The sequence below is a fragment of the Macaca fascicularis genome, chromosome 16 (genome assembly GCF_037993035.2).
Source record: "Macaca fascicularis isolate 582-1 chromosome 16, T2T-MFA8v1.1".
NCBI classification, from domain to species: domain Eukaryota; kingdom Metazoa; phylum Chordata; class Mammalia; order Primates; family Cercopithecidae; genus Macaca; species Macaca fascicularis.
In genome coordinates, this window is record NC_088390.1 from 61889870 (window position 1) to 61903555 (window position 13686).

Sequence of the window (13686 nt, forward strand, 5' to 3'; positions counted from 1 at the left end):
TGATTCTAACTGAATTGTTGAGATTTAAATATAATGAATTAGAATATCAAAATATATAAAGAATTGTAAATCTCTCATTTATCACTAAACTCCAAATAATAATTAGACAAGTCATTGGTGAAACGTGTCTGCATCCTTTATAAGTAAATAAAATGTTTCCAAAGGCCATTTTACAACAAGAAAAGAAACAACAATGCATTGCGTACTTGAAAATTGCTAAGAGAGTAGATTTTAAGTGTTTTCACCACAAAAAATGATACAGATATGGCGTAATGCATGTGTTAATTACTTTGAGCCATTCCACAATGTACACATTTTTTGTCTTTTTTTAAAACTTTTCTTCATCAAAAGAAAGCTGGTTTTTTTTTTCTTTAAAAATGTATACATATTTTACAACATCATGCTGTGTTTTTTTGTTTTCTTTAAAAAGTACACATATTTTAAAACATCATGTTGTACAACATAAATATATACAATTTTAATTTGTTAATTTAAAAACAAATGAAAACAACAAAAAGAAAAAATGACAAACTATTTCTTTAAAAAGTATATGCTTAAATAAGTGGATTCTCCTTTTCAGCCAGCATCTGTCATTAGGACCCCGGCCATCCCACGTTGCCAGCCACACTCACCCCATCTCCTTCCACCAGGGGGCAGGGCTCGTCTACATATGGATCTCACCGCCCAGGGGCGGAACCTCCTCTCCAGCCTGGGTCCCTGCTGTCCTCAGGTGGAAACGATTAAACCTCTGCAAACAAGCAGCTTCAGCATTTATTTTTGTGAAGTTACAGAGTGTGATTAGTACAAAGACATGATGGCCTTACATTGATATGCTGCTTTACAGCTTCCAAAGGGATTTCTTGTATATGATCTCATTTGAACCTTACAATGAAGCTGGGAATTAGGAAGAGAGAGGTTTCCTTTCCCTGTTTTAAAGATAAGGAAACAGAGGAACAGTTCAAGGATACACAGTGTGAAACTGGATGGACAAGGCCCAGAACGCACCTTGCATCTCAGTGCGGTGGTCCTTTCAGTACATAATTATCTTAAGGTCAGGTAGAGAAATGAAAACCAAACAATGCAAAATCTGTCTTTAATGTCTTTGTCTTCCTACAAATTCTTTGCAGAATTTCGAATTAATAGCAAAATAAAATTTTGGCCACAGTTCTGCTATCAGGTGTCATTCATTCATTCACTCATTTGTTCAGTCAAGAAAAATTTAACGAGTACCTATTTTTTAAAACGTTTATTTTAGGTTCAGGGATACATGTGCAGGTTTGTTATATAGGTAAACTTGTATCACAGGGGTTTGCTGTGCAGATTATTTTGTCACCCAGGTTCTAAGCCTAGTGCCCAACACTTTTTTTTTTTTGGATCCAATGAACACCTATTATGTGCCAGGCATTGCGTTAGTGGCAGGTCGTACCAAGGGGAAGAAAATAGATGCCTTCTCAACTCTCATGGAACTTATTGTTTATTGGGGAGTTGAGCTTTAAGCAAATAAGCATAAAATTATAAATCGTGTTAAAAATTAAGGAAGGAAGGAACAGGAAGCTATTAGGTGAGGACCTAGTTTAGATTAAGGCAATTCTTTTGAAGAAATGACATTAAGCTGATACTGGAAAGATGAGAAAGAGATTCCTAGGCAAGGGAGTAGGGTGTGGGCGAAGAGGCATTTTGGGAGGGGAAGAAAATACAAATAATTTTTTTTTTCTTTTAGCTTGAGAAGGGAAGGGTATAGTGCCGTCAAGGAACTGGAAGAAAACCAGTATTGCTGGTGGTGAGTGTGCAGGGAGACAGGACTGCAGAGGGCGGCCCATGAAGAGATTTATTGGACCAGGCTAGGGATTTTGAATTTGAACCCAAGCATAAAGGGAAGCCATTGAGAAGTTTAAGTAGAGGAGTGATGGAGAATGGATGGGAGGGGAGTGAGAGTGTGTGGGGGGAAACCATTACAAAGCCAGTTGCAGTAATTCAGATGAGCCAGGGTAGTTAAGATAGAAGTGGATGGAATTGGGATAATTTTGGAGAATGTCTTTATTGCACCTGATACTAAATAGCTGTGGTAAGGATGGGGAGGACAGAAAGAGAGAAGAATTAAAGATGATTCTTGAGACAGGCAAAATAATGCCCCTACCAAAGATGTCCACGTCCTAACCCCCCAGAACCTGTGAATACATTACCTTCCATGGCAAAAGAAACGTTACAGATGTGATTAAATTACAGATGTTAAGATGGGAAATTATCCTGGATTATCTGGGTGGACCCAATATAATCATAAGGGTCCTTAGAAGGAGTAAGGAGTGTCAGAATCAGAAAAGGCAATGGGACAATGGAAGCAGAGACAGAGATTGGAAGATGCTACGCTGCTGGCTTTGAAGATGAAGGATGGGGCCATGAGACAAGACATGCATGTGGCTTCTAGAAGCTAGAAAAGGCAAAGAAATGGATTGTTTCCAAATGGTGAGTGATGGTGCTAGCATTTGCAGCTGTGGTTTTTTCACTGTGTTGTGCTGTCTTCTGGGATTATATCATCAACCATCAATACCCTACTACCGAAGGTGATCAGAAATAAAGATTCTGGGCTGGGTCCTATGGCTCATGCCTGTAATCCCAGCACTTTGGGAGGCTGAGGTGAGTGGATCACTTGAGGTCAGGAGTTTGAGACTAGCCTGGCCAGCATGGCAAAACCCCGTCTTTACCAAAACTACAAAAATGAGTTGGGGGTGGTCACGTGTACCTGTGATCCCAGCTACTCGAGAGGCTGAGGCTGAACCTGGGAGTTGGAGGTTGTAGTGTGCCAAGATCATGCCACTACACTCCAGCCTGGGCGATAGAGTGAGTCTATCATCTCAAAAAACAAACAACAAAAAATTAGCAAGGCATGGTGGCATGCATCTGTGGTGTCATTCGGGAGATGAGACAGGAGGATTTCTTGAGCACAGAAGGTAGAGGCTGCAGTGAGCCATGGCAACAGAGTGAGACTTTATCTCAAAAACAAACAGCAACAACAACAAACAAAGATTCTGTAGAGATATTATATGGATCACAGTTTTGAAGTTGGGTACCTCAGTGTAGCATTTGTAACTATGCCCTCAGTTGTTCTATAGTGCTCTTCCCAACCGTTAAAAATATTTAATTTCTACTATCCACCAAGGCTCAGTTCAAGAGCCACATCTTCTAGCAAACCTTCTCTGACATTCCTTTCTGATTTAGATGCCATGGTGCCTTTTCCATGGTCCTTAGCCCCTGACATGTACATTTACTATGGCATGTATCACAGGGAATGGCTATGTCTTAACTTATTATTTCCATGGCCTAGCACATTGTCTGCCTCAATGATGCTTGTTGAATGAATGAATGAATGAATGAATGTATTTTACCCACTGAATTAAAGTCTCAGGAACTCCAAATCCCTACCTTCCTCCTGGCAAGGTCCTGGGGATGATTATTCTGAAAAGGGCTGGTGCACCAAGCCCTTGATGTAGTTCAGCTGCTTCATCCGTTGTTGGACACAGCTGTTTCTGCTACATCATTCCTCTGCTCTGTTCATGGTGGGGAGGGTTTTCTTTGCCCCAGCGTTTGCAGTTTTTATGAAGCTCCCATAGGTTACTGTTTATTTCAGTCCTTCTCTTGGTCCCTTAGAAAGAGGGGAACAAATAGCCCCAGTGAGTGAATTGGAAGGCATTTGAGTGACATTACCCAGATTTGCACTTAGAAGTGTCCTCACTGGTTATGATCCAGTGTCTCAAGCCCCTAAATTACCTGCTGTGGGGGAAGTTGCTATTATTGGGGGGCAGTCTTTAACCAAGTTTAGGTATTTACCATGAAGGAAGTCATGAAGATGGAGAGCTAGAAAAGTTCTTAGCATTTGGGAGAGCCTGGATGGCATGAATTATTTTTTCCATGTTTTTAAACCCCAGCATCCCTGGATTTGCCTTGGGAGGTCTTGTAGTCCATGTACTCACTTGTAGGTGACTCACTGATTTTGTCACTGGCTTAACCGATATTTATTGAGCCTCAACTTGTGTGTTGAGAATTGTGCTAGGTGTGGGGTTACAGCTACCTATGAGTAGGGCAGACAGACCTAACCTCGCTGAGATTAAAATCTAGTTTACAAAAGGACTACCCAAGGTGTTTCCAGGGACATGCTGACAAGATTTTTTCCTACGCTGTGTCTCCCAGGCTGGAGTACAGTGGCACGATCTCGGCTCAATGCAACCTCCACCTCCCAGGTTCAAGGGATTCTCATGCCTCATCCTCCTGAGTAGCTGGGATTACAGGTACCTGCCACTACGCCTAGCTAATTTTTGTATTTTTTAGTAGAGATGGGGTTTCACTATGTTGCCCAGGCTGGTCTTGAACTCCTGGCCTCATGTGATCTGCCCACCTTGGCCTCCCAAAGTGCTGGGATTACAGACGTGAACCACTGCATCTGGCCTCTCTGGAGACTCTTGACACACCAGCAGTGAAGCCTAGTCCTCAATCTCTGTGCAAGGGGTACTGCTGCTGAGGGCATATTTTGGAAGTGTGTGTGTGTGTGTGTCTGTGTGTGTCTATGTGTGAATGTGTGCACATGTGGTCATCATAATGATAGGGGTTGTTGCTGGCATTTGGGGTCGGGGAGGGATGCCAGACATACTGAAATGCATGATACAGTGCTGGACATCAAGGAATTGTCCTGTGTTCCACATGACTTTTGAACCATGAGCTATTCATGAAGGTGAAAAACCTGTTTATAATTACCTGAATCTGGAAACAAATTCTAATTTATGTAAAAACAAAAAGTTTTTTTTTTTTTTTGCAAAGTTGTAACTGAATTTTTCAGGAATGTTATTGCTTTATAAATCAAGGAAGATTGTACTTGAGCTTATTTTGCCCAGAATTTGGTCAAGAGTTGTTTAAAAAATCCTGTCACCAACAACATTGCTACTCATTGTATTTAAGTCAGTGATGTGCCCATGTTTTATCAGTTTCTTCATTTGTACCTTTTTGCATTCACATTGATTTTGCATATAGATGCAATCATTTGACTACTTCATTACATCTTCTGGTACAATCATACTCGAACATTTCCATATTGAAATGCAAATAATTTTATTACAAGTAACTTTCCTTCCATTTTTCTTTTATATCTATCATTAACCTTTCTACACATGATAGATTATAATCATAGATAATATAACCTTCCCATGCACAGTTTATTTTTCTTTTCTTTTCTTTTCTCCTTTTTGAGATGAGTCTTGCTCTTGTCGCCCAGGCTGGAGTGCAGTGGTGCGCTCTCGGCTCACTGAAACCTCCACCTCCCAGGTTCAAGCAATTCTCCTGCCTCAGCCTCCTGAGTAGCTGGGATTACAGACGTGTGCCACCACACCTGGCTAAGTTTTGTATTTTTAGTGGCAACGGGGTTTCACCATGTTGGCCAGGCTGGTCTTGAACTCATGACCTCGTGATCCACCCGCCTCAGCTTTCCAAAGTGCGAGGATTACAGGCATGAGCCACCATGCCAGGCCAGTTTCTATATTTTTTATATATATATATGAAACACAGAAATGATAAGTATGTGTTTTATACATGTGATAGTTATGTTTTATATATGTTAATATATGTTTTATACATGTGATATAGTACCCACCCCTGCTCCTCCTCCATATACTAGGATAAACTGTGTGTTGGAAGGATATATTACTTATGAATTTCATTTCTCAATAGTAAAGGGGGTGAATTAAAATATTTGCTTTAAAAAAAGAATGTAAGTCAGAACTACTGGCAAAATATAGGAAGGAGCAGGGCTGAGCACTACAGAGCACTGGTCTCCAAGTATGTACTTTTAGGAGATGCAGGCAACCCATTGGGTGGGAGGAAGAGGTTGTCAGAACTTCTATTGAAGTTTTTATATTAGAAAGTAAGAATTAAACTAAACTTTTTCATATTTAATATAAGAATGACACTGGGATTCTGATTTTATCTTTACATCAATCTCTCTTCTCAATCAGCTCAAAAGATATTCTGAGAAAAGAATGGTCACTCCACAATGTAGAGAAGTGGATAGTGACATCTTCATTTGCTTGCAATGCACTGCGACCTTGCAGTTTATGACCCTTGTATTTCAGGATTGTATTTGCTGCTTTTGATGGAGCGAATCCCCCCTCCCCACCAAAACAGATAAGTGCAAAGAAATGGCAACTGGAAGATAACAGAATCATGAAAGCATGATTGAAGAACAAAAAAATGGGAGAGCTGATACTTCCACTTCTGTTAAGAGTTCTTTGTCAGCCACATTATTGGGTAATATACAATACAATCATTATCATAATGGTGGTATTATATTCCACAAGAAATCAGCTGACAAAATTTGGAGTTCTCAAAAAAATTATTTAAAGTAAGGATTTGGGTCTACAATCTTTGTGCTAAATACATGTTGTGCATTGAGCTATCTGATAGTGTGTGTATATATATATATATACACACATACACACACATATATTTTATATAATTTTAAAATAAATATGGACATCTTGGGGGTGCATACTCAAGTGTTTTTACTGTAATAAGAAATGTCTAGTAATCACTGCTGTAGAGGAAGGAGCTGTAGGCTTGAAATCAGAAATCCCAGATATAAGACCTAGCTCTGCCACCTGCTATCCATGAGACCTTGGGGAAATCATTACATATTTCTGGACCCTGCATATGTCCCAGGGTTGTTCTGAAGATGATTTCTACATAGAGGTGTAAGTATATTGAGAATTGCAAAGATCTGTGCACATACACAGTGTCACACTGTTCTTCCGTATTACTTCTTGACATACTTTGGTATGTCCTTACCACATAACACAGTATCCCGCACATGGAGATAATTATAATTCTAAATAGTATTTATGAACAATAGAGTCTTATTACTGTTTAAATGGCTTTCCATAATTAGAACAGAGTGGAAATTACATTGTGCTTATTTCATTTTTCCCCTCTTAACACAGTTTCCACAAATAAGTACTGTAAAGCATGGTATTCCTGCCGAGATGTGATATCGTAGTCTTTGTCCCCATTTTTGCAGAAGGTAATCAGCTCTACTGACAGGGCAGATGAAAAAACAGTGAAATAATAGAAAGTTTAATTTGAAAGTGTATGTAGATTACCTGTAGACATTTTGGAAGGCATAGGTTGCTAGAGACCATCTGAATTGTACAGGGAGGACTATTGCATTGTCAAGCTCCCATGGCAACCTGGGCTTACTTCTGTGTAGTGCTTTCTACCATGTCTGTGTAGTGGTACATCTATTTCTACTTCTGAGTTCTTTGAAGGCAAGGATTGTGTTTCATTCATTATTTTGAATCCCTGTTGCCTGGCACAGAGCTTGACACTGCTGAGTGAATGATCAACCGATACATATTTTAATACATACTGTGGACCAAGGTCTATGATAGGCGTTGGGTTGATTTATATCAATTCCAGTTATTTTTTAAAGGCAGAAAATGATACGTGGGTTTGGGGAGATGTCGGTGAAAGGGAATGGGTGATGGGCAGTAGCGAGATTGTTACTCATTCTTTTTCCAAAGAGAAAGTGGCAGATGGACTTTTGACTGGAGAAAAATCTTGACAGGGAGATCACCATGGAGTATAGAAGGGTGAGGATACACCTAAATGAGAGGAGACATTGCTGTGAGTTTCTACATTTCTTTTGGCTTGGCATCAAGTAGTGATTACATACCAACTCCTTTTATCTCTCTCCACCATAAGCAATCCAGTTGTCCAAACATTACTCATTCACATTCCCAAACCAACTACCAAAACAACATTCCAGGAGAAGCAGGAGTTTTAAAGGTTGTGCGTTATGACACCTCCATCTTTTCTTTCTAATAACAGGCTGCACAAATATAAACATGTGTGATTACAGGCAGGCTATGGTTCAACTTTAATTAATCCCTTGGTTCTATAGATTAAGAATATGATTCATAAAATTTGATCATTAAAAAATCCATTATAAGGAAATTATTTACCTGTGCTTTTTTTTTTTTTTTTTTTTTTTTTTTTTTTTTTTTTTTTTTTTTTTTTTTTGCCATAAAGAAATTTTCATGCTCTTTAGTACTCAGAGTACAAGCTTTATTTTCTTGGAGCTGAAAATACGGCAGAAACTGACCACACTAGAAAAATAAAAAGCTAAATGTTCAATTGCTGTTTTTAATTTTCGTTTTTTTTTAAAGTCAGGTTTTTTGAGGTTTAATGTGCATACAGTAAACTTTACCCTTTTTTGGTGTATAGTTCTATTAATTTTGACAAACAAATTCAGTTGTACAATGGCCACCATAAACAAGATAGAGAATATGAGAATACTTCCACCATTCCAAAAAATTCTTTTATGCCTCTTTGTGGTAAACACACTCCCTTTGCCCTCTGACAATCTCTGATCTGTTTTTAGCCCTCCAGTTTGACTTTTTCTTGAATGTGGTATCAATGAGCTATAGCATGTAGCCTTCTGAGTCTAGCGTCTTTCACTTAGCATAGTGCTTTTGAATTTCAAGATGTAATGTGGTCTGTTTCTTTTGTAGCATTTCATATATGGGTGTACCATATATTTTTCCATTCACTAGTTTATGGGCATCTGGGCTATTTTCAGATCTCATGATTATGAATAAAGCTGCTCTAAATTTTCCTCGTAGGTCTTTATGTAGATATTTTCGTTTTTCTTGGATAAATGTCTATGAGTGAGATTGCTAGATTGTATATTAAGTCTATGTTTAACATGATGAGAAACTGCCAAACTATAATTTTGCATTCCCACTAGCAATCTATGAGGGTTCCAGTTGCTCAGAATCCCTACTTGCACTTGGTATTGTCCATCAGAAAAATTTCTTTGAGTCATTCTAATAGTCGTATAGTGGTACGTTTAGAATGTGTATTTCCCTAATGACTAATGATGTCGAGCATCTTCTTTGTGTGCTTATTTGCCATTTGTATCTCTTGTTTGATAAAATATCAGTTCAAATCTTTTGTCCATTTTTAAATTGGTTTGTGGTTTTTTTTTCTTGTTATTGAGTTGTAATTTTTTATGTTTATATTCTATATGGCAGTCCTTTATAAGATTCGTATTTTGTGAATTTTTCTCCCAGTTTCTGGCTTTTAAAAATTGTTTTGATGGTTACTTTCAATAGATGACACAAACAAATGGAAAAAACATCCTGTGCTCATGGATTGGGTGAATAATGAGATTGGGTCAATATTGTTAAACTGACCATACGCCCACAGTGATCTACAGGTTCAATGCTATTCCTATCAAATCACCAATGTAATTTTTCACAGAATTAGAAGAAACTATTCCAACATTCATATGGAACCAATGAAGATCATGAATAGCCAAAGTAATCCTAAGCAAAAAGAACACAGTGAGATACAAATGGGCTATATAATGGTCAAAATACATGAACAATGTTTCACCAAAGAGAGATACAGATGGTAAATAGCCACATGAAAAGCTATTCAGGCCAGACGCAGTGGCTCACGCCTGTAATCCCAAGACTTTGGGAGGCTGAAGCGGGTGGATCACCTGAGGTCAGGAGTTCGAGACCAGCCTGGCCAACATGGTGAGATCCCATCTCTACTAAAAATACAAAAATTAGCTGGGCATGGTGGTGCGTGCCTGTAATCCCAGCTACTCAGGAGGCTGAGGCAGGAAAATCGCTTGAACTTGGGAGGCAGAGATTGCGGTGAGTCGAGATCGTGCCACTGCACTCCAGCCTGGGTGACAGAGCAAGACTCTGTCTCAAAAAAAGAAAAAATAAAAAAAAGAAAAGCTATTCAACATCATTTTCCATTAGGGAAATGCAAATTAAAACTTTAGTGAGCTATAACTACATACCTATTAGAAAAATACTGATAATGCCAAATACTGGTGAGGATGCAGAAAAAATGGCTCTCTCATTTATTGCTGGTGGCAATATAAAGTGGTACAGCTTCTCTGGACAACAGTTTGGCAGTTTCCTACAAAACTGAACATGCACCTACCATATGACCTAGCAATTATGTGCTCGGACATATATCCCACAGAAATGAAAACGTATGTTCACACAAAAACGTGTACATAGATGTTCAGTCTCAAAAGGTTACCTACTGTGTGATTACACTTACATAGCATTCTCTAAATGGTAAAACTATAGAGATGGAGATTAGTAGTTGCCAGGGGCCAGGAACTGGGAAGGGAGTGTTGAAATATACATGTGAATACAAAAAGGTAACATTAAGGAGTTCTTTTGTGCTTATGGAATGGTTCTGTATCTTGATTTGGGTGGTGGTTACAAAAATTGTAATCATACATGGGGTACAATTGCATAGACACACACGCACACATGCAGGTCAGGAAAAGCAAAAACTGAGCAAGCTCTGTAGTTAAACAGTGATGTACCAATGCCAATTTTTAAATTTTAGATATTATACCCTAGCCTATAGAAGATGTCTCTATTTGGGGAAGGTGAGTCAAGAGTACACTGGACTCTACTATTTTTGCAACTTCCAATGAGTCTATAATTATTTCAAAATTTAAAAATGTGATTACACATTTTTTCTGCTTTTCTTTTACTACTTATATGGATGTTTAAAACATTCATTTGGATTATTTCTGGTATGTATGTTATGGGTTTAATAGTTTATCATTTAGTGAATAAACCTTACTTTCTTAGTGTTTTAGATTCTTCCTTTATCATATACTAATGTCCATTTATATATAATCATTTCCTACACTCTTAGTTCCAGTGATGAATTAAATTGTGCTTCAGTTTCTTCATCTGTAAAATGTACATAATAGTAGTATATATGTCATAGAGTTCATTCCTTCGAAAACTCTATTTTTGGTACCTAACCTGTGTTAGTCACTGTTCTAGTGCCTCAGGATACATGAATGGACAAAGTAGACGAAGATCAATCGTTGTCTTTCTGGAGTGTACTGTCTAGCAGGGGAAAAGGATGACTAATAATAAATACATTGTATAGTAAGTTGGAAACAGTGCTGCGAAAAAAAGAAAATGTGGAAAACCTAGGCAATACCATTCAGGATACAGGCATGGGCAAAGACTTCATGACTAAAACATCAAAAGCAATGGCAACAAAAGCGAAAATAGACAAATGGGATCCAATTAAACTAAAGAACTTCTGCACAGCAAAAGAAACTTTCTTCAGAGTGAACAGGCAACCTACAGAATGGGAGAAAATTTTTGCAATCGACCCATCTGACAAAGGACTAATATCCAGAATCTACAAAGAACTTAAACAAATTTACAAGAAAAAAACAAACAACCCCATCAAAAAGTGGGTAAAGGATATGAACAGACACTTCTCAAAAGAAGATGTTTATGCAACCAACAGACATGAAAAAATGCTCATCATCACTAGTCATCAGAGAAATGCAAATTGAAACCACAATGAGACACCATCTCACCCCAGTTAGAATGGCGATCATTAAAAAGTCAGGAAACAACAAATGCTGGAGAGGACGTGGAGAAATAGGAACACTTTTACATTGTTGGTGGGAGTGTAAATTAGTTAAACCATTGTGGAAGACAGGGTGGGAATTCTTCAAGGATCTAGAACTAGAAATACCATTTGACCCAGAGATCCCATTACTGGGTGTATATGCAAAGGATTATAAATCATGCTACTACAAAGACACATGCACACGTATGTTTATTGCGGCACTATTCACAATAGCAAGTCTCGGAACCAACCCAAATGTCCATCAATGATAGACTGGATTAAGAAACTGTGGCACATGTACACCATGCAATACTATGCAGCCATAAAAATGGATGAGTTCATTCCTTTTCAGGGACATGATAAAGCTGGAAAGCATCATTCTCAGCAAACTATCACAAGGACAGAAAACCACAGACGACATGTTCTCACTCATAGGTGGGAGTTGAACACTGAGAACACATGGACACAGGGCGGGGAATATCACACACCGGGGCCTGTCATGGGGTGGGAGGCTGGGAGAGAGATAGAATTAGGGGAAATACCTAATGTAAATGATGAGTTGATGGGTGCAGCAAACCAACATGGCACACGTATAACTGTGTAACAAACCTGCACGTTCTGCACATGTACCCTAGAACTTAAAGTATAATAATAATAAAAAAAAGTGGAGCAGATAGGAGAGTTGGGAGATTGGGAGGTAAAATTTTAAGCAGAAAATCCGGGTAGGTCTCAAAGAGAAGGTGACAACTGTGCAAAGGCTTGAAGGAGGTAAGGAAGACCATCTTGTTGAAGAATATTAACCAAGGTAACATCAAAAGAGAAATGGAGAGACATCAAAGAACTTTGATCAAATATAACTAGACTTACAATTTGATTGAATATAATTAGACTTACATTTTAAAAGGATAACTATGGTTCTGTGTTGAAAATAAACTGTAGGGTAGTTAAGCTTAAATGAGCTCATGTAAATATTACATGTACTGCATCTACCTACCTATCTTTATCTATCTATCTATCTATCTATCTATCTATCTATCTATCTATCTATCTATCTATCTATCTATCCATCCATCCATCCATCCATCCATCCATCCACCCACTTACCCACCTACCTACTTATCTATCCATCCATCATTAAATTACTCAGAACAATGCCTGGTGTGATTTAAAGGCTATTATTACCATCCTTATTTTCATTGTCAAGCTTAGTGTAACCACAACTACCTCATATAAGGTAGCTATCTTTATTGTATAGATAAGTAAACAGACTCAGAAGGGTTGAAGTAACTTGTCCAAAAGTTACATAATTTGTAAATGCCAGTGCCAGGATAGGAAGTCCAGGGATTACTGTGTTTCAGATGCATGCTCATAACCATGAATAAGCTCTTTCCCTAATTCCCATTCTCAAGATGCAATATAGATGAGAAATATTAGATGCACTCTATTTCATTAACCTTAATCGAGCTACTTCCCTGATAAAGATGACCCTAACAAAGCTATTTCTTCACTCCTAAGCAAAATATGAAGCCATCATGGGCACCAAGGTTAGGGTACAAAGCTTTTCGGCCTTTAGCATCATGAGAGAACATCTTTGGAGAAACAAGCTTTTATTGTGTATTATTTTTCCACATAGGTGCCAAATTGGCTCTGCCAATCTAATTGGGCACTACCCTGCTTAAATAGCAGGATTCTGTAATGACTTTAGGATCTGTAAGAATGCATACAGAATTTTTTGATTAATGGGTACATGCAAATTTATTTGGTAAAAATAGTGCCCTGTGCTATTTAATAATTTTTTTTAAAATTCTGTAATTTTTTTTACTATAAATACCAATGTGCTTATTAAAGTCAAGTTGCTTGTTTAGACAGATTATTGTTATTAAACCAGTGTTGGGCACTGTAGCATGTGCCTATAATCCCAGCTACTCAGAGACTGAGGTGGTAGGTTTGCTTGAGCCCAGTTCAAGACCAGCATGGGCAACACAGTGAGATTTTGTCTCAATTAAAAAAAAAAAAAGCAAACAAACAAACAAAAAACAAACCGTAGTTATCCAAGTCCTGTCAAGAAAGCAGCTGTTTATCAGAGATAAAGTACTTACTTTATCAGAGAGAATATAAATAATTGTTTAAGGAGGTATTGCAAGATTGAAATGGTAAGAAGACAGGATCGCGATGTATGCAGACTTTTCAGGAATGAAAGTTTGGGTCACCATCCAACCACATAGA